Below are 20,727 nucleotides of genomic sequence, written 5' to 3'. Positions count from 1 at the left end.
AAGAAAAGAGGTTTATTTAACAGGTCTGGAGGTTGAAAGTCTAAGATCTTGAGACCCGATTAGTTTGGCATTTGGTGAGGGCCTCCTTGGCTATGTCACCACAAGGCAGAGGAGTCGAAAGGGAAAAAAAAAACTGCATACAGAAGATGGCAAATGTGTGGGGTGACCTCAATTTATAACAACTTGTTGTTGGGAGAATGAACTAGAGTCCTAGGGGAACTATATTAATTCCTTCTGAGGGCAGCACCCTTAATGACCGGTGACCTCCCACTAAGCCCCACCTCTTAAAGCTCCAGCTGCACAACAGAGCCACACTAGCACACCGCAGACCAAGCTTGCAGCACATGACTCTTGGGAGGAGAAGCCACATTGGAACTGTAGCAATCACATTTACCCTTTAATATTTTCAAGCGTATAATCTGACACCAACTACATTCATAATGTTGGGCAACCATTACCACCATCTAATTCAGAACAATTTTATCATCCCAAAAGGAAACCCTTACCCATTCATCAGTTACTTCCCATCCTCTCCCTAGCTCCTGAAAATATCTAATCTACTTTCTGTCTCTGTGAGCTTGCCTATTTTGGATATTTCAGATAAGTGGGATCACACAACAAGTGGCCTTTTGTGTCTGAGTTCTTCACTTAGCATAGTGCTTTTAAGGTTCATCCATACTGGGGTGTGTATCAGTACATGATTCCTCTTTATTGCTGAGTAATGTTCTATTGATAGCACTTTGTTTATCCGTTCACCCATTAGTAGACATTTGTGTTGTTCCTTGGACTATTGTGAATCGTGCTGTTGTGAACATTGGTTTACAGGTTTTTATTTGAATACGAGTTCTTTTGTTGCTATGTCTTGGTGGGGAACTGGTGGGTCATAGGTAATTCTATGTTAAATTTATTGAGGAAACTCCTAGCTGCCTTCCAAAGCTCTACACCATCTTATATTTCCTCCAGCAGTAAATGCAGATTGCATTTTCTCCACATCCTTGCGAACACTTGTTACTTTATTATTATTTTTATGGCAACCCTAGTGGGCATGAAGTGGTTAATGACAGTGCGTTTCTTTTCATGTACTTGTGGGCCATTTGCGTATTTTTTTCAGAGAAATGTCTATTCAAGTCTATCATCCATTTTTAAATTTGCATTTCTGTTGTGGAATTGTCAGAGTCTTTATAATAAATTCTCAGTACCAGCCCCTTATCAGATAAATGACTTGCAAATGTTTTCTTCCCATTCTGTGGATTTTCTTTTTGCATATGATTTTGAGGTTACCTGAGTTGGTGTTTCCATCAGAAGTCTGGCCCTGCTGTGCTGTGCCTGTAATTCCAGCTTCTTGTGAGGTCGAGGTGGGAGAATCCCAAGTTTGAGCCCAGACCGGGTGACTTAGCAAGATCCTCTCAATAAAAAATGAAAATTAAAAAGGGCTGGGGGCATAACTCAGTGGTGGAGCACTTACCTAGCAGGTGTGAGGCCCTGGGTTCCATCCTCAGGGCCTTTTTAAAATTTTTTGCCACATTGTATGCTGTTCATGGCTACACCACAGTTGCTTATCCATTCTTCTGTTGATGGACATTCAGGCTTCCATTTATCCAGTTTGGGCTGTTACAGATAAAGCTGGTGTGAACCTTTCTTTGCAAGTCTAGCATGTGGATGTGACCCATGGAGGCATTTAAAGAGCACACACTTTTTCATCTTTGTCTTCAGAATCAGTCACTCCTTAGCTTGTTTTCTTTTTCTTCTATCAATGTATCCTCCTCCAATGTTTTTTCATTTGACAAATAAGTATTACCGTGCAGGTTGAGACAACAGAACAGAACTTCAAGCTAGAAGGGCCATCTGCTTCAGCTCTCCTGTTTTATAGAAGAGGGGATTGGAGCCCAGATTGATGGGAGGCTGTTGAGCCTCGGAGACCGGTGGAGCCGGGCGGCCTGCGCCTGTCCGGGTGATGTGGACTCTGCCCGTGCAGCAGTGCTGGCGTGACCTGCACATGTGTTCAGTGCTTTGCATTCACAGGGCACTTTGTTTCCTCCTAGGTTATCCCTTTTAATCCTCCAGCAACCCTGTGAAGTAGGTAGGGATTAAGTAGCTGGTAGTGGCTCAGGGTCCCATGGCCAGTGACCGGAGGACCCAGGCTCAGGGCCAGGTCTTCCCCTTCTTCCAACTTGCGTTCCCTCCTCCCTTTTGCCCACTGCCACCCCCTTACTTCAGGCCTGCCATTTCTTCCCCTGCTTCCAGCCAGGCCTGGGCTCGGACTTTTCTTTCTCTACCAGGACAGCCTTCCTCTTGTCCTCAGCTTGCTGAAAGCCCTGCTGGGGTTTCTTGTTGCCTGTAGGCCAGGCTTCAGAATATTTGAGGGGCCTTTCAGATCTGCTCCTACTTAGCCCTCCAACCCCTGGGCTTTCTGTCCTATCTGGGCTGCCCTCCTGTATCCTCTACCTACCTAGACCATCCTCTCCTCTACTAGGACACTCCAGTTCATCCTGGTGGGTTCTCCTTAGCCCTTACCTCTTCCAGGGAGCTTTCCTTGGCCCTGAGCAGGGAGAGGAGTCTGTGATCTCATTGCAGTATTTACCCCACGCCTCCCTGTTTGTCTCACAAAATGACTCCACAGGCAGGGCCTGTGCCATTCACTTGGTAGCTTCACACCTACTAGGTCCTTGATGCAGTTTGTTGAATATAGACTAGAATGAAGGACTTCACTGCAACCTGGTTTTCCACCTAACTGACCTGGGGGTGAGAAAGACCACGTGGGGTGGTCTCACAGGTGAGCATGGCCGTGACACTGAAGCTTGGGTTTCTCCATCTTGTGCTGCATGTCTGGAAGACTAGATAGACTTTTATATATGGAAAGGCAGCGTATGGGGGAACACAGACTCAAAAGATTTAAAGTCCGGGCTCCACCAGCCCCACTGTGTGCCTAGGTGAGACACGTAGCTCCCGAAGCTCCACCAGGGCCTGGGGACAGCAGGCTCCTTATTGGTGTGAGGCTTGTTCTGGCAATTGGTGACAAGACACAGGAATGTATATTGATAGGAACAAAGTACTGAACAGAAGGACCAGGGTAATTTAATGTATTGCAATGACTTTTTGTTTGGGGAGTTTATTCTCAATTAAGTTTATAAATGGTACTAATTTGGGGATATTAAGGAATTATGAGATGGATGCTCATTGTTTGATGATAATAAAAAGCTAGTCTACTGGTGTCTGATTCAAAAGAGTAGTGAAGATAAACTACTAGGATTCTGAGTCAGCACTGGTGTAGAATAGTGGTCTGAATATTATGTCTCCTTCAAACAACTGCCATGTTGGAATAGTTACTAGGATTAAGATTGAAAATACAAGAACTAGAACACCTAGTTTAGTAGGGATGGATTGTAAGATGCGTAGGGAAATAGGCATCATCATTCTGATTTGATATGAGGTGAGGTTATGAGCAGGATTTTCCAGGCATCCTGAAAGATCAGGGGAAAATAAATTCCACTTCACCACTTAGCATTAAGTGGAAATGGTACTAGGAAAAGAAGACCCAGAAAATCTTGATTGTATGAGAAAGATGAAATGGGATTTCATCTATGAGAATAGATTCCTGATGGATTATTAGATCCTGTTTCGCAGAGAAATAGAAGATGAACACTAACTAGGGCTGAAATCATGCATGGCAAGATGAAGGGAAGAGCTAAAAGTCACATGAGGGGAGTTTTGTCAATAAACCTCCCTACCTGCACATTCTTCCTTCCTAGGTTAGTGTCAAATGTAACCCAACTTTCTGCCCCACGTGGTCATCCCCAGCCAGGGACCTAACTGTGTACAGGCGACTTCCAGGCCGAATTTTCCTCTGTGAGATTTGATCCAAATGGGAGAAAGGGTAGTTATGAGCAAGTTGGAACTTTCCTTAAACTCGGCTGTATCAAAACTTTCAATGAACTAGGGAATGGATTATTATTGAGACAATATTATTTTAATAATTTTCATTTTGAAGTATTTTGTAAATATATTGTTTTAGAGTGTTAAGGTGGTGACTGAACAATTCTGCTAAAGACTGGAAGATACCAAATGAAGTTTATTTTATTTTACATAATTACTTTTTCATGAACTATAATTTGACTTATTTTTATCACTATATCAAAAGAAAAAAAGAAAAGCAAAAGTTTAGCAGAGTTGAATAATTCATCCATTGTACTTTCCTTGATGCTTGTTCAAACAACAAACTCTTAAATGATTTATATTAAACAAGAAAAAAAAAAAGCTTTCAATGACAAAAAACTTCTGGTTCACTGATAAGGTTTTTAAACCCTAAGCTAGCACTCTGCTTATTGAAAGCAATTTCTAAAATGACTCAAGGAAACTGTACCTGCAACACTGAGATACTGCTTTGCTTTATTATTTATCTATTTTTGGTACTGGGGATTGAACCCAGGGGTACTTAACTACTGAGCCACATCCCTGGCCCTTTTAATTTTTTGTTTTGAGACTGGGTTTTTCTAAGTTGCTTAGAACCTTGCTAAAGTGCTGAGACTGGCTTTGAACTTGCTTCAGCCTTCTGAGTTGCTGGGATTATAGGTGTGTACCACCATGCCCAGCCAAGATAGTTCTTTATTATTGCCTTGGTATGTGTGATAATAACAGTTTAATGATGGCATTGATATCACAGGTGACTGTGGCAGTTATTGCTCATGCTATCGCAAGGAGACCTGCCTTGACCACCTTATTTAAACTGCATCCTCAGTCCGTCACTTCCTGGGCAAGCTCCCTGACTGTGCTCTATTTTCTAACTCTTGTGTTCCATCGGATTGAATGACATATGTGTTTACTCATCTGTTGTGCTCTTGTTGTCTGTTACATCCCCTTTCCGTCTGCCCCCTCCGTATGAGCCCTACAGTGGCAGGGAACTTTTATTCAAGGATTTACCTGCCAGTACCCAGGAAGAATTCTGGAACCTAGATGGGGCTCAGTGAACTTTGTTGAATGATTAAGTGAGCCCTTCTTAAAAAATCCCAACTTCAGTGATGATGGGGTTGTGACGTTTGTTGCTGGCTCCCAAATGGGAGTTTTGCGATTCTGGAAACTGACAGTGTCTGCTGAGAGAGGATTGCAGCCTCTGCTCCTGTGTGATTCTTGGAAACACAACTCACCCTGGGCAGGCTGGATTTGGTGCTCCTGCTGCGGCCTGCCTCTGGCAGTTGCCAGTCTAGCTGGACCCGCTTTGGTTGAGTTCTGAGCTGTATATTTGGTGGGATCTTGATGGCAGAGGGAGAGCAGCAGGCTTGGCTGCAGGCCCTTGAAATAGAGGCCCCCAAGCTTGGAACAATTGTGTGTCCAGTAATAGGGAACTGGAAATAAACTCTGCTCCATCCTCTCAATACTATGCAGACCATCTCTGCGTACCAATACGGAGAACTCTCAGAGCTGTATTATTAAGGGACAAAAGTGTGTCCCCATAATATAAGGTTGCCTATCTTGTATGATTCAAGTGGGAGGAAGATGGACATATATTCATATTCATATATATATATTCCATAACCGGAGGGGCCAGCTTTCAAAGATGGTCCAAGTAGGGGTGAGCAGGAAGATCAAAGTCTATGAGCTGCCTAATCTCGGACACTGGGCGGGGACTGGGTCAAGGGAAGCGCCGGGAAGATGATCTTCAGTGGTGTGGTGTGGATAGGAGCCAGCACTTGGCTGTGGTGCCATTAAATTCCAAATCAAATCTGTGTTTTGTTAGAAAGGATGTGAGGGGATTAGGAGAGAAGGCACTGAGGCTCCTCCCACCCCAATGATCTTTCATTTTCCAAATGGGGAAACTACTTCCAGTTCACAAAGACCCAGACTAACCTGTGGTATTTTCAATCAGAATATGTGGTACAGGGCCTGACTTCTCGGACATCAGAGAATTGTGTGTAGAGTGCCAATCTGAGAAAGCAGAAGATCGAGGCAGATCCTTGAGCACTGCCCTTTTGCAGAAGAAATTCCTTTGTCCAGATGTGAAGACCTGGGTTAGACAGCTTTCATTAAATCCCGTCCAAAGATTTTAAACTAAGCTCCAGAGATTTCAGGAAAAAGAAAAAAATTAAAGTCAGTATGTAAAACATCTCATTCCGTCATGGGAGTGTGCAATGACACAACCTCTATGGAAAATCTGGCAATAATTTAGCAAAATAACATGTGCGTTACCTTTTGACCAACCGATCCTATTTATATGCTTTACTCCAAGATACACAGACAAAAATAACATATATGCACAAGGTGCTCCCTCATGGCACTGTTTCTAATAAAGCAAAAGACTGGAAATAATACAGGTGTCCATCAGTAGGGGATGGGTTGAGTGAACGAAAGGACATCTACGCAGTGTGTTCTATGTAGCAGAGAAAAGGAGGAGGAAGATACATGTTGCTATGGGTGTGCTGTTAAATGAAAACAGTTGGTGCAAAAGAAATGGGGGACGGGTCAGAGGTAGACAATGAATGTATTTTGTTTGGGAGATTTAACTTTGGAATTCTATACACGTTTTTCTTAATTATAAATAATTAAATTGAAATGGAAAAAAATGTAATCCCCCAAATCAAGAGCAGAAATGAAACACATTTATGTATTAAGTTGGTGCAGAATTATTTCAGGTAACTTTGAAACACAATGATTTGATTAAAAACCCTAATTGTATAATCCACACCCGTGTGTGTGTGTGTGTGTGTGTGTGTGTGTGTGTGTGTGTGTGTTTCTGTGTGAAAAATCAAGATTTTTCAGTGTATAAAAAGACTGGGCTGGGGATATAGCTCAGCTAGTAGAGTGCCTGCCTCGCAAGCACAAGGCCCTGGTTCATCCCCAGCACTGCAAAAAAAAAAAAAAAAAAAAAGACCAATTTTATAGTCAAAGATGTTAACTGAAAATCCTGTAATGCTAAATTTGAATTGGAAATATCAGTATGAACTTCTGATGTATTTTTCTGAAATAAAAACTATTTTCTAACCCTGTCCACTGAACAGCCTTGAACTAATGAGCAACCTGGTAACAATAAGCACCTATAACATTCACATTGTGGCTTCTAAAACAGTTTTACTCTTAAAAGGATCTAAGAATTCTTAGAAAAGTAACTGGGTCAAAAATGTACAAAATGAACTTGAATAGCGTATTGTACCAGAAGGCAAACTGTCAAATAAATGCCAGTGCATACTGTTGAAACCAGCAAAGGCCTGCACGTACCTGAACATAAATTCCACCACCACCAACAGACTGGAAGGCAGATTTATGCTTCCAGCTCCTGATCTCCTTGTAGGTCAGCTGTGAAATAAAGTGTTTTTTTCTTTTTTTCGTTTTTGTGGTGCTGGGAAGGTTTTTCTTTGTACAAAAATCCAGCGCCCTGGTATTGGCTTCTGTGTGTATTGGGCAGTGAGCCCTTGCTTGGTAGCAATGTGGGAAGAACTCAGTAGCCAACTTGAAGAGCTCCTAGTGCCCAAGTATTGTACAATTTGAATAGCAGAATAACTATAGTGAATTGATATGTACCAGATGTTAAAATGTGTAAAATCTATGAGTTAAACAATTTAGTAGTTCTCACTGTGGGATGCTGAGAAACCAATTTATTTTGAAAACTGATCAAAAAAGGAGAATTAGGCATTTATTCTGACCTTTCTTAATGGTTAGAGTATTTAAACAGCTGATGAGAGAAAAATTTTCATGTAGAAGAGTGCTAATAAACAGAAGACATGACAAAATTAGACTATTGCCACTTAGCAGTCCCTAGTGAAATGAGTTTAGACAGCATGGTGGTTAATGACTGCCAAACGATTAGGTGAGGTTGATGAAAATTTCACAGTAAATGCATCAAGTTGGCAACATTCAAATCTGCTGGTCAATCTTTTTTTTGATACTAGTGAGTAAAATCAGGGGCAATTACCACTGAGATATATCCCCAGTTCTTTTTATTTATTTTGAGACAGGGACTTGCTAATTTGGCCTTCAACTTGCAATCCTCCTGTCTCAGCTTCCCAAGGCACTGGAATTATAGGCTTGCAACACTATGCCTGGTCGATCAATCTTAATGTCACAAAATGAGGCAGCTTCTAGGCATATGGCTTCTAAGGTGTGTAGGAAGCGCATAGTACCATGAAAAATAGACTCTGAATCTATGCCAGCTGAAGGTTTAATTACCAGTTTATAGTAAATATAGGGGACAGAAGAACATGTCAAAAAGACACCATGGAGACGAAATCACCAATGTGGGGCATTCCTCAGATCAGAAGATGTGGTATTTTCAATAAATATACTGTAAGAATGAAAATAGCAGAGGGATTATCTGTAGTTTTAAAAGAAACTTAAAATAGTTATCAGCAAAATGCAGTCTATAATCCTTATTTGGATCCTAGGTCAAACGAGTGTGTGTGTGTGTGTGTGTGTATGTATGATAACCTGAGAAATTCTAGTAGACTGGATATTGGGGCTAAGGAAATATTCATGTATTTAGTTATTGTTGTAATACTGTGATCATGCTTTTTAAAAGTTGTTATATTCTAGAACTATATACTCTAGATTTGCTTCAAAATAATGAGGAAGAAGAAATGGGGTGGGATTATAGGAAGTGAGATTGGTCATATGTTAATACTTTCTGAGGCTGGGTAATGAGTACATGGGAATTATTCCCTCTACCTTTGCACAGTTAGAAAATTTCCACAATAAAAAGTTAAAACAAAAGCTCGTTGGTTTTTCATCGTTTTTAGACATCCCTGAGTTTGGGCCTGTTACCCTTCTCAAAATATCCTGGTCAGTGAATGGAAGGGCTGGGATCCAAACTCACATCTATCTGACTCCAAAACTTATGGTCCATTTTACTCTGTAGAATTTATTTTCCTCTTAGGGGTCAGATTATTGTTCAAATGGAGGGTTTATAAGGTTTTATAAATAGTTATAATATAAAAATGGGAAAATGAAGGCAAGAGCAAACAAGATAAAAAAATCTCAACCAACACAGAAAAGTAGCTGTTCCTTTGAGGGAGGGAAATTTACCCAAGTGCAAGTAAGGCCAGATAAGGGAAATAGACTGCCTAACTCCCACCTCGACCTTCTGCCCCTTGATCTTATTGGGACTTTCTTTGTTGACCCCGGCCTGAGCTGGGGACTGAGAGGGCCTGGTTAGAGCAGCGGGGCCATCCTCACTGGGTGTGCGGTCTTGCTCTTCTCTGCCTCAGGTTCTTTGGCCAACCTTGGTTGTGAGGAAGAGGATGTGAGATTGTCCTTTCTGAGCATATATAGCGCCTGGCAAGCGGGAAGGCTTCGATGCTTATTTGGAAGAGAGCAGAAGTGTATTGAGACCCAGAATCTCAAAGCCGGGCTGGGGATCGTGTGTGGAAGTGCTTGCGACCTGGACGCCTGCGCTCGGTGCCAGCACTTTCTTGGGGACCTGGGCAGCCTTGCCTGAGTGGAATTGTGGAGTAGCCTGGTTGTGAAGGCGCTACTCTCTAAGGGTGGTAATTTCCCCACTGGGTCTCATTTAGTTGTGTTATGTGGCTTGATAGGCATGGGCAGCGGGGGGAGGGCCTTCCCAGGTGGCTGGATGGGAAGGTAAAGAGCTAGAGAGCTGACCGCCACCTCTGACCTTGCCATCTTGGAGACTGGCAGGAGAAAGCGAAATGGCCTGTCCTTTCTGAAGCCAGCGCCGCACTGTCACGCCTTGCTAGTTTGTTTACCTCTCACGGCTATAGCACAGTCCCCCTTTGGTCTCTGAGTCTCATACCACACAGGTCTCCATCCTGGCAACGTGGATCATTTCACGCGCCCTTTAAAAGTTACTGGCCGATGAACTTGGTTGAGTCACTTGGTCACCTGGGAGGTGTCCAGGGGCCATGCCTTGTAGTGCCTTGCTGATCACAAAGCGATCACATGTGGCCTTTGATCCCCGGGCCACCCCCTCCCCCCAGGCATGTGACCTGCCCACTTGCCTGCTTGGGTGTGAGTGAGCGGCTGGCCAGGGGAGCCAACATTTACGAACTGTCCAGATTTAACTGAGGCTACAGCACTTTTATTAATAGAACATGCTGCATTTCCTTTTTATAAAAATATGAAGATCACTGCACTCAGGAAAATGCCTGGTGACTTTCTGTCTTTAGGGCATGTTCATCACCAGGCTAAAATTAAAAGTGAAGTCAGGCCCTTCTTGAGTCTATTTTTAACTGAGTTTAGCATATGAATGTGAACGTGAAGTCTTTCTTTAGATCTCCCTTAACTCAATTACTTACTTATGCCAAGCATCCCTGCCTGGAATTCCAGAACTGTGGCTGGGTCTACCTTGAGTCCAGAGGCCCCACGGGAAGTTAGGGACAACTAGTCGAACCCCTTGCTCTCTGAGTCTGTGTGCCTTCACCCATCCCAGCTCCACATATTCTAGAAGGTTAAGATGGAGCCCAGCATCATGCTGAAAAAGAAAAACAAATCAAGGACAAAATGACCACCTGTGGGTATTTGCAGATGCTTGGCTATAAGGCAGCTCGCAGTGGCACATATTTTTGAAGGGGGCTCCAATTGAGAGGCAGCCACTTTGATTGAAGGGGGGTTACTGGATTGCAGGAGAGACCTTGTCCTTCAGGCAGAAACTGCAATGGCCCTGGCCCTGCAAGGAGACTGGGAACAACAGGTGGATGAGGGAGAGAAAGAAACCTAACAGTGTCATTCCTGCCCAGAGAGTTTCTGATGAGTGATCACAGCCCTGGGGGAAACTTTCAGAAACCCTCTTAAATTCCCTCTTGGAAGTCTTTTTAATGTCTGCTCTTTGAGGACTGTGAATAGGGGAGGGGAGAGGGCAGAGTTCACCCTGGCTCTCAAGATTCTTTGGCCTAGAGTTTCACTTGAAGTCAAGGACAGATAGGGTCTTTTTTGAACTTTTTAGGGCAATTCCCTATGGACATTTTAAAAAGAAAACACTTGAAAAACCCCTGTTGGTCATTATAAGTCCTGACCCTTGCTTTGTTTTGCCTTTATCCCCCTTTTCAAAGTGATTCTGAAAATGGCAATTGATAAAAGCTGGGTGTGGCAGCGCCTGCCTGTAGGCCCAGCTACTCAGGGAGTTGAGGCTGGAGAACTGAGTTTGAGGCCTGCCCCGCAACATGGTGTCTTACACAAAAGAACAGAAAATAAAGGGAAAAGAGGTGATTTATATGCAAAAGTATTACAGTCAGCCAAAGATGTGTTATTTCCCCTTGCACATTTACACACGGATGTGTTTTGAGTTCATGGTTTTCTGGACACCCCCCCACCCCACCCGGCCCCCTGCTTTTTTCCTGGACCCCCTTAAGATGTTGTTTTTAACTAGAGGAAAAACTTCCCTCTTTTGGTGTGATGGCAAAACTGTGGTTGAGGATAAGTGGAAGATTAATTTAAAATACCAATTGCTTTTGCTAATCTGCAGATGGTGAGGTTGGTTGTGGCTGGAGAATTATGAAAACATTTGCTGAACAGCGTGAGAGATGAGCCCTGGGAAGCCGTGTGCGTGCGTGCATGTGCGTGGGTGCGCTCAGTCGTTTTACTTGTGGGGACTAAGAATGACACATAAACACTGAGCTCCTTCCATACATGATTTGCATTTTCTGTTAAAAGCAATCACTTGAAGCATGATGTGTTCACAGGCCACTACCGTCTGCTGAGAAATTGCTCCTGGGCTTTTGTCTGCTGTGCCACATCAACCACTTACCTTAATGTTTCTTTAAAACACACACACACACACACACACCCAAAACCTTTGGCTTAAATTACAACACATTTAGGCTCAACAGATTGTTTTCAAATCTGCAAACTTTGAGTCTTCACTTGGTTGTAGTAAATTTAAAGGAACTGGCCCTGCCTGTCAAACTGGCGCTTTTTTGTTTTTTGGTCTGTTCAACTCATAAGAGGAAAGGGTGGGGTGGGAAAAGCTGCGTGTTGCCACAGTCCTTAGGCACACAGTGACTGAAGGATGCTCTTGCTGCCTTCTAGATAAAGCTTGGGACTTGAATGGACAAACTCCTGATAAAAGAGTTGCTGACTTTAAAATAATATGCCATTTCTTTGAAACTTCCATTTCATCCTGTTTAGCTGTTCAAGATACTTTTGCTTGGTTTTTGACCATGACGGAACTTTATTTAGTGAGCCTATTGATATATCTATTTGAAACCTTATGATTTCACCTGGTTTGGTTGTTCCTGCTAAAGAGAATTTTTTTTTTTTTTTTTTTTTTTTTTTTTGCGGTGCTGGGGATAAAGAGAATATTTTTGTCTTGTTTTCCCCTTGTCTCCACTTGATGTCTTAGGAGTCTAAGGATCTCACATTTTGGAGTTTCAAGGTGGATCCAAGCAATGGTCCGGATCACTCTGTCTCTTTCCCAGGGACCATTGTTTGTTACCTGGCTTAGAAAGATGAAGTATGTGTCGCATCCTTAAGTTGTACCCTGGTGAGACCTAAGCCTCGCTCAACAGAACTGTGCTTCTTTAGATGTACACTTGTGTGTGAAAAGCCCTAGGCACTGGGCTGGGGTTGGGGTTCAGTGGTAGAGCATTTGCCTAGCATGCGTTAGGCACTAGATTTGAGCCCCAGGATCACATTAAAAAGAAAAGAAAAAGAAAGAGAAAAGCCTGGGTCATGAGTCTTCCCTTCTTTCACTGCTTTTACTGCTTTTGTGATTGTGGGGGTTGATGGGAGGCCTGGAATGCAGGGTGATGGTCTCAGCTGGAGTTCCCCAGCACAGCCAGTGAGAGCAGTGCCCACTGCCTGGTCCTCCTTCCCTGTTATGTTTCCTGCTGAATGCTCAGGGTTTGGGAAAATCTGGCTTAGTCTTATAAATATTCTGAGACATTCTTTTCTCCAAGTTTTATGTAAAATAGTATTACATATATAGTAATAGTATATAGTATATATTAATAATATAAAAGAAAAAATTTGAAATAAAAATACTAGCAATAATCTCTTTGTCAGACTCAGTTATTTGCCTTTTATTCTTGGTCATGTGCGTGTATTTTAAAATACAGCAGTCCCCTCTTCTTTACAGCAGATATGTCCTAGACCCCCAGTTGATGCCTGACACCCTAAACATACCATGTTTTTTTTCTCAATGCTCTGTAGTGTCACACAGTACCACAGTTAATTTGTCCTTCCGTGTTTTATGTTCTAGTGCCTCCATTGCATCACTGTTCTCATGAGATGGGCCCTTTATTAATTAAAATAAGAATTGGGCACAAGTAGTGTGATACTGTGACAGTCGATCTGATAACCAAGACAGCTACCAAGTGACTGATGGTTGAGTAGCATATACAACATGGATACCTGAATGAAAGGAAGATTCACATTCCTGGCAGGACAGAGCAGGACTGGGAGGGATTTCATCAGATTATTCAGAAGAGTTTGCCATTTTAAACTTATGAATTATTTATTTCTAGACTTTTCCATTTAATATTTTTAAACTGTAATTAATTGCAGGTCACTGAAACTGTGGGAAGCAAAACTACAGCTTAGAAGAGATTACTGTGTTGCATACAATTTCACTTGTTTTCTTCTTTGTTGATGTGGGTTTTTTCCTCATATCTTTATTAATGCATAATAATTATACATAGTAGCAGCATCTGTTACATATTCAAGCATGCATACAATATAACTATAATTTGACCAGTATCATTCCCCAGTATTTCTCTTTTCTTTCTCATCCCCCTCCCTTGTCCTGGTCCTTTCCTTGACTCTACTGATCTCCCTTTGATTTCACCACATTCTGTTTTTCTTGTTTTTTTTTTTTTTTTTTCTTTTGCAGTGCTGGGGATTGAAACCAGGCCTTGTGCTTGTGAGGCAAGCACTCTATCAACTGAGCTATATCCCCTACCCCCCAAACCAGGATCTTGCACATTGTGGGCAAGGGCTCTACTGCTGAGCTGCCTCCAGTCTGCTCTTTAACATGATATATAAAAATATTTTCTTGCAGTTGAATCATTTTCATAGTTTAATTTTTTGTGATTGCTCCATATTCCACTGAGTCAAACTACCAATATTTTTCTAATATTTATCTGCTGATGGGCAGCCAGGATCCTAGTTTTTCACTCTTACCGATATTGTAATGGATTTTCTCATGCATTTAGTTTTGGACAATGTCCCATAGTGGGAACTCCAGGTCAAAGAATATATTTTTATTGCTCTTGATATTTTTTTTCCAAATTGCTTCACCATAAAGCTGTGCCAATTTAAAAAGTCAACAGTACTATTTGAGGATGTTGGTTTCACCACAGCTTAGTGGTCTCTGGATCCACTCTGAGTTTGAATCCCCGCCTGCCACTTGCCACTTATCTGCTGTTATCTTGGGCAAGTTACTTAACTTCTCTATGCCTCAGTTACTGGCTCTGTAAAATGGGGGTGTTATGGTTTGTATAAGGTTTGAGTGCATCCCACAGAGGTTCATGGGCTGGAAGTGTGGTCCCCAGGGTGGTGAAGTTGAGAGGTGGTAGAACCTTTAAGAGGTGGGGCCTAAAGGAAGGCAGGTGATGAGATCTTTGAGGGGCACTGCCCTCTGAAGGGACTGATATAGTTCTCATGGGACCCCCGTGAGTGCTCATGGAAGAGTGAGTTGTTATAAAAGAAGGAACCTGCTTCCTGAATCCCTCTGGCTTCTGGCCTTACTATGTGATCTCTCCCTCTTGTATGCCATAACATCATCTGCCATGTTGTGATGCAGCCAATGGCCTTCACCAGAGGTGAAACCTATAGGATCACCCAATCCTGCACTAAATAAACCTTTTTTTTTTTTTCATATAAATAAGTTTATTTCTGAATTTCCCAATCATAGAAATTTTTTTAAAAACACTGAAATTTCACAAATTTTTGAGAGCACAACATTTAACCATACTTTATAAAAAAAAAAGTATAAAAGTGACATCAGAAATTTCTTTGAAAAAAAGTACATCACCTAAGAGGAAAGAAATATGAACCAGACAATGAATGGCACAAATACAGCACTAAAGGAGTACTCAGTCACCACCTAGAAATCATTGTCTGAGTTAGGAAATAGATTCCATTTGAGAAGTTACACATCCCGTTTATTTCTCAACTAGCCTGTCTGTTTTCTGCCTCTTTGAAGAGCTAGGTCTCTACTGCTGCTGGGGCACAATATTGTACATGAACTGGAGAACAAGGAAGGGCCATCCTTCTCCCCTGGTTCCTGAACAAGAGAACAGTTAGTACAGAAATAGCTTTGGCACTTTAACCCTTGAACATTTTCCCATACCTTCTTACTTGAATATTGTAGCTTCACATGATTTTAATACCATAATCATCTCCATAGCTTTTTATATACATAATTTATATATATAGTAATAAAATTCTTCATTCTAAAACAGCTTGACCCAAACAGGCCCACGTTAAATCTCTGTATTACAGTTCATTCATACAGTTTTCTTCTTAATTCTCATGCCATACCGTTAATTTGTTCTGTTTAAGCTACCTTCCAAGATTGATTAGAGGCTCGAGTTTAATGCAAATGGTTTAGTCATAGTAGAACTCTCTCCTGAGGCTCAAATCACACTCTAATGATTCTCTCTTTTTGAAGCTGTTTCACCTTGTGGGATGATGTAGTGTCCTTGTCTAGGTAGTCCATAGAGATATATGGAAACACACACAAGAAGAGTACTTAGAGCAAAGGTAGTGTTATCTGTAATCCAAAGAGCATCACTGAAGCAATGGTAGAAAGGACAATGGCTGCTGCTGCAGAAAACCCTTTTATAATGTTGTCTGTATACTGACCACAACAGAAGTGTAGAGGGCCTCCAACACTTGCAAGAAAGATAGCAAACCAGACGTAAATAAGTGTAACCATAGAAAAACCCTTTTTCTTTAATTTCAGCTCCATCTGACAAGTAGGCGCCAACTAATGTCACAACGATCCCTGATAGATACATTGGAATGTTTCTCACCCAAAGGGAAGTGTCTGAACTCTTTAAGACTTTTCAAAAATACAAGCTCCTGCAAATCCTGAGCACAATACAGCAACAGCTATAGCCCCAAACCCTAATAATGGATTCTGTTCCACCACAACTTTTGTAGCTTGGGCTGGTTTCCACTGTACAAGTGGGACTCCACGTGGCATAAAAACTGAAATCCACTGTAATTTGCTGAGTGTCCGGTTTAACATTAAAACAGTACATAAAGCAGTACAGGGAATCTTCAACTGATAAGTCACCTGGTATACTGCTGCATCCAGATTGCTAAGAGCTAGGAAAGCCATGTTGTTCTGAACAGCATATACTAACGATGGCACACTTCACTTCATCAGTTCCTTGGGGCTCCCCAAGACGTTTTCGCTTAAAGATGCCTTGAATCTACCCAGACTACCAGTTTCTCTGAAGAAGTCCTGAAGCTCCATGTTGAATACAGAGAGATTCCACTGCTGCCTCCCCACCTAAATTCGCTATCAACTGACTGAAACCAATTCTTTCTGACCTATTTTTGGTCAAAAGTAGGCCTCATTCTTCCAACTCTTGATCTGATTAGTACTACTAGAAGGCATATAATCCTGGGCTAATTTATCAAGGCATTAGCTAGAAGTCCCACACTTAGCAATAACTTTATAACTTCTGTAACACACACAGCTGTGGTTGAAAAATAGAGTTCTTTATCCGTTGTCCTTGTGTATCTTAAAGCTATAGTATAAGCTGCAGCCACCAAGGTCATCACTGTCAAGCAGTATAACTTGAATAGTAAGCTGACATTTTCTCTCGGGGAAGCCATGGCGCTCCGACAGCCCTGCACGGAACTCAAAACCTCTTCTTTATAAAGCACTCAACCTCAGATATTTTGTTATAGCAACAGAAAACAGACTGAGACAGGGTCATCATCCACCTACATTATTAGGGTTTTTATTAGAAATGAGTAAATATTTGTATAGTGCCCAGAACAGTGCCTATGCAAGTATTATGCACTGTGTGTTTGTTAAACAAGTACCTCTAATTCAAGATTTCAAAAAATGAATAGAAGTGATGTAATGTTTAAAAAAGTATTTTTACAAGTTTATTAACTGTATTCCCAGGAAACGTCCCCTTTAAGTCTTTTTTCCATTTTAAATGTTAATTTACAGCAGATTCATCCTACCGTGATTATTCATATTCCCTAGGAATTCTCGGGTTTTTAAAACTGAGTCCTGTTCTGAAGTGCTTTTTGAGTCAGTTCTGATGGTCAGAATGTCAGCTGGTGCCGGTGCTGAGGTTGACAGCCACTCCTCTTCAAGGAATTCACATTCACACCAGAGGGACAACCTGAAGGTATTTTAGGGCCTGGAGTGGGGACTCCTCTTCCTCTCTGGTTGGCTGGCTGTTCACAGAGAATCCAATTTTGCTCAGATTGATTTTACCCGGGGATTTCAGGGAGCCCAATGGGGGTACGGTTTAGTGGCTCTGCACGTGGAGCCGCCTCTCCCGCCCTCCCGGAGGCGATGCCCGGGACTCTGCGAGTGGCGCCTCCAGCGGCCGCTGGGAAGGCGGCCACCCTGGCCAGTTTCTGGCTGGACCACCCATCCCTTCCTCTTGGATCCTGGTTTTCTGCTGAGCGCTCCGAAGAATCCAACCCCGTGTGTGCTTTAACACTCGGAAGTGTAAGAAATCTTGCAGCCCGAGCAAGGGGAAGGTCCCTGTGCCCCGTGTCACGGGCGCTGGGACCCTGCGTTAGTCCCGCCGAGTTTGGAATCGGCTGCCTTCCCTGGGACCCCGAGCTTTTAGGGACAGCGAAACCGCTGGCCCAGTGTGCAGTGGAGGGCCCGCTTCCCGGTGCGGGGGAGCAGAACCACGTCTGGCACATAGCCCGGGGGCCAGCAGCGGCTGCATCCCGACTGGAGACGTTGCCACGCTGCGGGGAGCGGGGACTCACAGCGCCCGAGAGCTGGGCTTTTCCCCTGCGGTGGGCAAGCGATTCGTTTTGGAGCGCCCATGCGCCTACCGTGCTGGGTTGTGCAGTGGACTTGAACTGTAGCCTTTTTGTTGTTGTCCTTTTGTTTTGTACAGCGGATTGAACTCAGGGGCACTTAACCACGGAGCCACATCCCCAACCCTTTTTTATATTTTATTTAGAGACGGGGTCTCACTGAATTGCTTAGGGCCTCGCTAAGTTGCCAAGGCTGCTTTGAACTCTCGGTCCTCCTGCCTCAGCCTCCTGAGCCACTGGAATTACTGGCGTGCGCCAGCGCTTATGGCTGTACTTTAAATTTTTTTTCTTTCTTTCTTTTTTTTTTTTTTTAAATAATGTTTGTGTTTTTATAGGACAACAGAAAAGCAGAATGAAAACCGTCTGGGTCCACTCTCCAAAATCAGCTGTTGTTTGGGAGTCGTTTGTATATATATGTGATCGTTTTTCTCTCTTTTTCCCTCAAGTTTTAATCGTATTATAATGGTCAACTTTGGATTTGCTTTTTTCCCCCTTATCCTTACTTGTAGAATGTACATATTGACTACATACTATTTATTTAGGGTTTTTTTTTTTCCTTTTAAAATGTGGTAATTCTTTTCTGCCTAAAATTTCCCCCCATATTAAATTATAGTCCATTATAGTGAGACAGGGAGTGGAAATGCTTCCCTGCATCACCGGTACGGGGGTCTGAACCCTGTGCTCATGCATGTGAGGCAAGTGCCCATATCACTAAGCTACATCCCCAGCCATTTTCACTGTTTTCTTTTCTCTCTTTCTTTCCTTTTTTTTTTTTTTTTTTTTTTGCCGCAGTGCGTGGTATTGGGAATTGAACCACTAAGCTACATCCCCAGAGGTTTCAATTTTTCTTTTAATTTTATTTTCAGCCAGAGTCTCCCTAAATTGCCCAGACTGACCTCAAATTTGTGATCCTTCTGCCTCAGCCTCCCAAGGACCTGGGATTATAGGCAGGCACAATTGTACCCTGCCTTTTTAATATTTTCAGGTTACTTTTTTTTTTTTTTGTAGTGGAGATTGACTCCAGGGCCTTTCATATGCTAGGCAAGCACTCTGCCCTGAGCTACATCCCCAACCCCTTTTTAACATTTTCAATGGATTTCTGAGAAGCTGCACAGATATTCCCTGCTGCTAGCTATGCCATGCGCTTCCTTCCGGTCAGCCTTGCCAGCACTGGGAGTTGGCATCCTCAGTGGGTACTGACGCACAGGCTGCAGGGGAGGATGCAGGTCAGGCTGTGGGGGCCTGTGTGATTTGGAACCTAGAACTGCATTCTGTAACCCACTCATTCCAGCTCTTTACATGGTGAAGACATGGGGCTATTTAGAATCTGGGCAAATGTGGTTCAAGTTGTTTACAGGACTCGGGTGACTCTGGGGCTTGTCCTAAACTGGTGTGCTTGGAGAGCTGATGAAAACTGTCATGACTTAGTAATCTGTGAGCTACTATCACATGGAGAGGAAATGCCATTTGTGTGTGTGAGAGAGACATACCTTCTGGGGATGGCTTCTTAAACATTTTGAGGAGAGGCTTTCTCTTGGCAGTTTGAGGATTGACTTGCTGAGGCAGGGAACAGACATGAGGTTATTCTGAACAACCTCTCCTGCATTTTTATTTTGCCATTGCTTTTTGAAGTTGATGCCTGGAAAAAAGTCTCCAAGGGTGCATTTCAGTCCCTGGGCTGGGCTTTAATAACAGGTGAACTGGCCGGATAATCAAGTCTTATTTTCTGTAGCATCCATTAGGGACTGTACCGTTTCGCCAGTTTATGCGTTCTGCACCTGGCTTCTGTGTGCACAGGGCATTGCTTATGACAGGGAACTCTTACAACCAGGAGCTCTGTGTTGTCCTACTACTTTCAGGTTACAGGATTCCAGTGACTTACAATTTAAACAAGATCTTTGCCATCTTCTTAGAATTATTCCCAATGGGAATAAGTCCATTTCCAGTTGCCGAGAGGACTTGAATTACATAATCAGTAGCTAGATGTCTTTGTCATAATGACACAAGCTCAGTAATGTTGCCCAAGTCTTTGTGGATCACTTTGCAGCTCACTGGATTCATGCTTTTGAATTGTTTAATCCAAATAGTTTTAATTGCATTAGGAGCCCTGCATATTAACGAGCTGGTAATAAGTGCAGGCATTAAGACTGAGTACTGCTTAAGTCTTTGAGATCAAATACAGGGTCTGGTATTTAATGTTGTTGGTGTGCTATATTCTTAAGGCTCTTTGTTGATTTCATTCAGTATCCTTGTAATCCAAAATAATTTAAGCCAATAACTTTAGGATTCCTCTGCCAGAGGATATGTCTATTTTGTATGTGTGTGGGTATGAGTGTGTCTGACATAGTTCTGTGTCATTGCACGTGGAGATGAAGAAGTATCTCTTATTCCATCCTCTGGTAGCTTGCAAACAAGTTGTGAAAAGGCGAACATAACTGAGATAGTTAATGAATATTTCAAGACAGGTTTTAATTTTCTATTCATAGTACATTGTTGATTGCTAATGCCACTCTAAGAACCAACGCTCTGAGATGCAAATTGTCTGGAAAGAAAAGACCAATGGGCTTCAGTGTTTGGGGAAGACTTCAAGGAGGAGGTGGGATTTGAAGGAGCTGTGAATGAGTGAGAGGTTTTAATTGGTGGAAGTGAAGTCATTGAAATTTTATCAGAGAAGAACATGGGGAAACAAGGGGGAAGAATATGTGTTTGGAAGAATAAGATTTATGAAGAATTGTCACGGGCAAAGCGTTAGATTGGATGGTGGACTAGGTTTGAAGGGAGCCTCCAAAGTCAAGAACAGAGCCTATCCTTGAAACC

At 42.6% G+C, this 20,727-nt stretch overlaps 1 protein-coding gene and 1 pseudogene across 2 annotated transcripts in view; one reads left to right on the top strand and one right to left on the bottom strand.

Moving 5' to 3' along the window:
- Window positions 1-20,727, top strand: part of RBM20 (RNA binding motif protein 20) — a 175,803-nt gene that overhangs the window by 11,602 nt on the left and 143,474 nt on the right. The gene's annotated exons all lie outside the window — the stretch shown is intronic.
- LOC306660439 (CMP-sialic acid transporter-like) lies at window positions 15,408-16,730 on the bottom strand (annotated as a pseudogene). Its single transcript has 3 exons — window positions 16,532-16,730; window positions 15,955-16,337; window positions 15,408-15,770 (listed from the first exon to the last, which is right to left on the bottom strand). The product of its transcript is annotated as a CMP-sialic acid transporter-like (transcript).

The sequence above is a fragment of the Sciurus vulgaris genome, assembly GCF_902686455.1.
Source record: "Sciurus vulgaris genome assembly, chromosome: 4".
NCBI lineage: Eukaryota > Metazoa > Chordata > Mammalia > Rodentia > Sciuridae > Sciurus > Sciurus vulgaris.
Note: the sequence above shows the minus strand (reverse complement) of the source record. Positions and strands in the feature narration are given on the sequence as shown.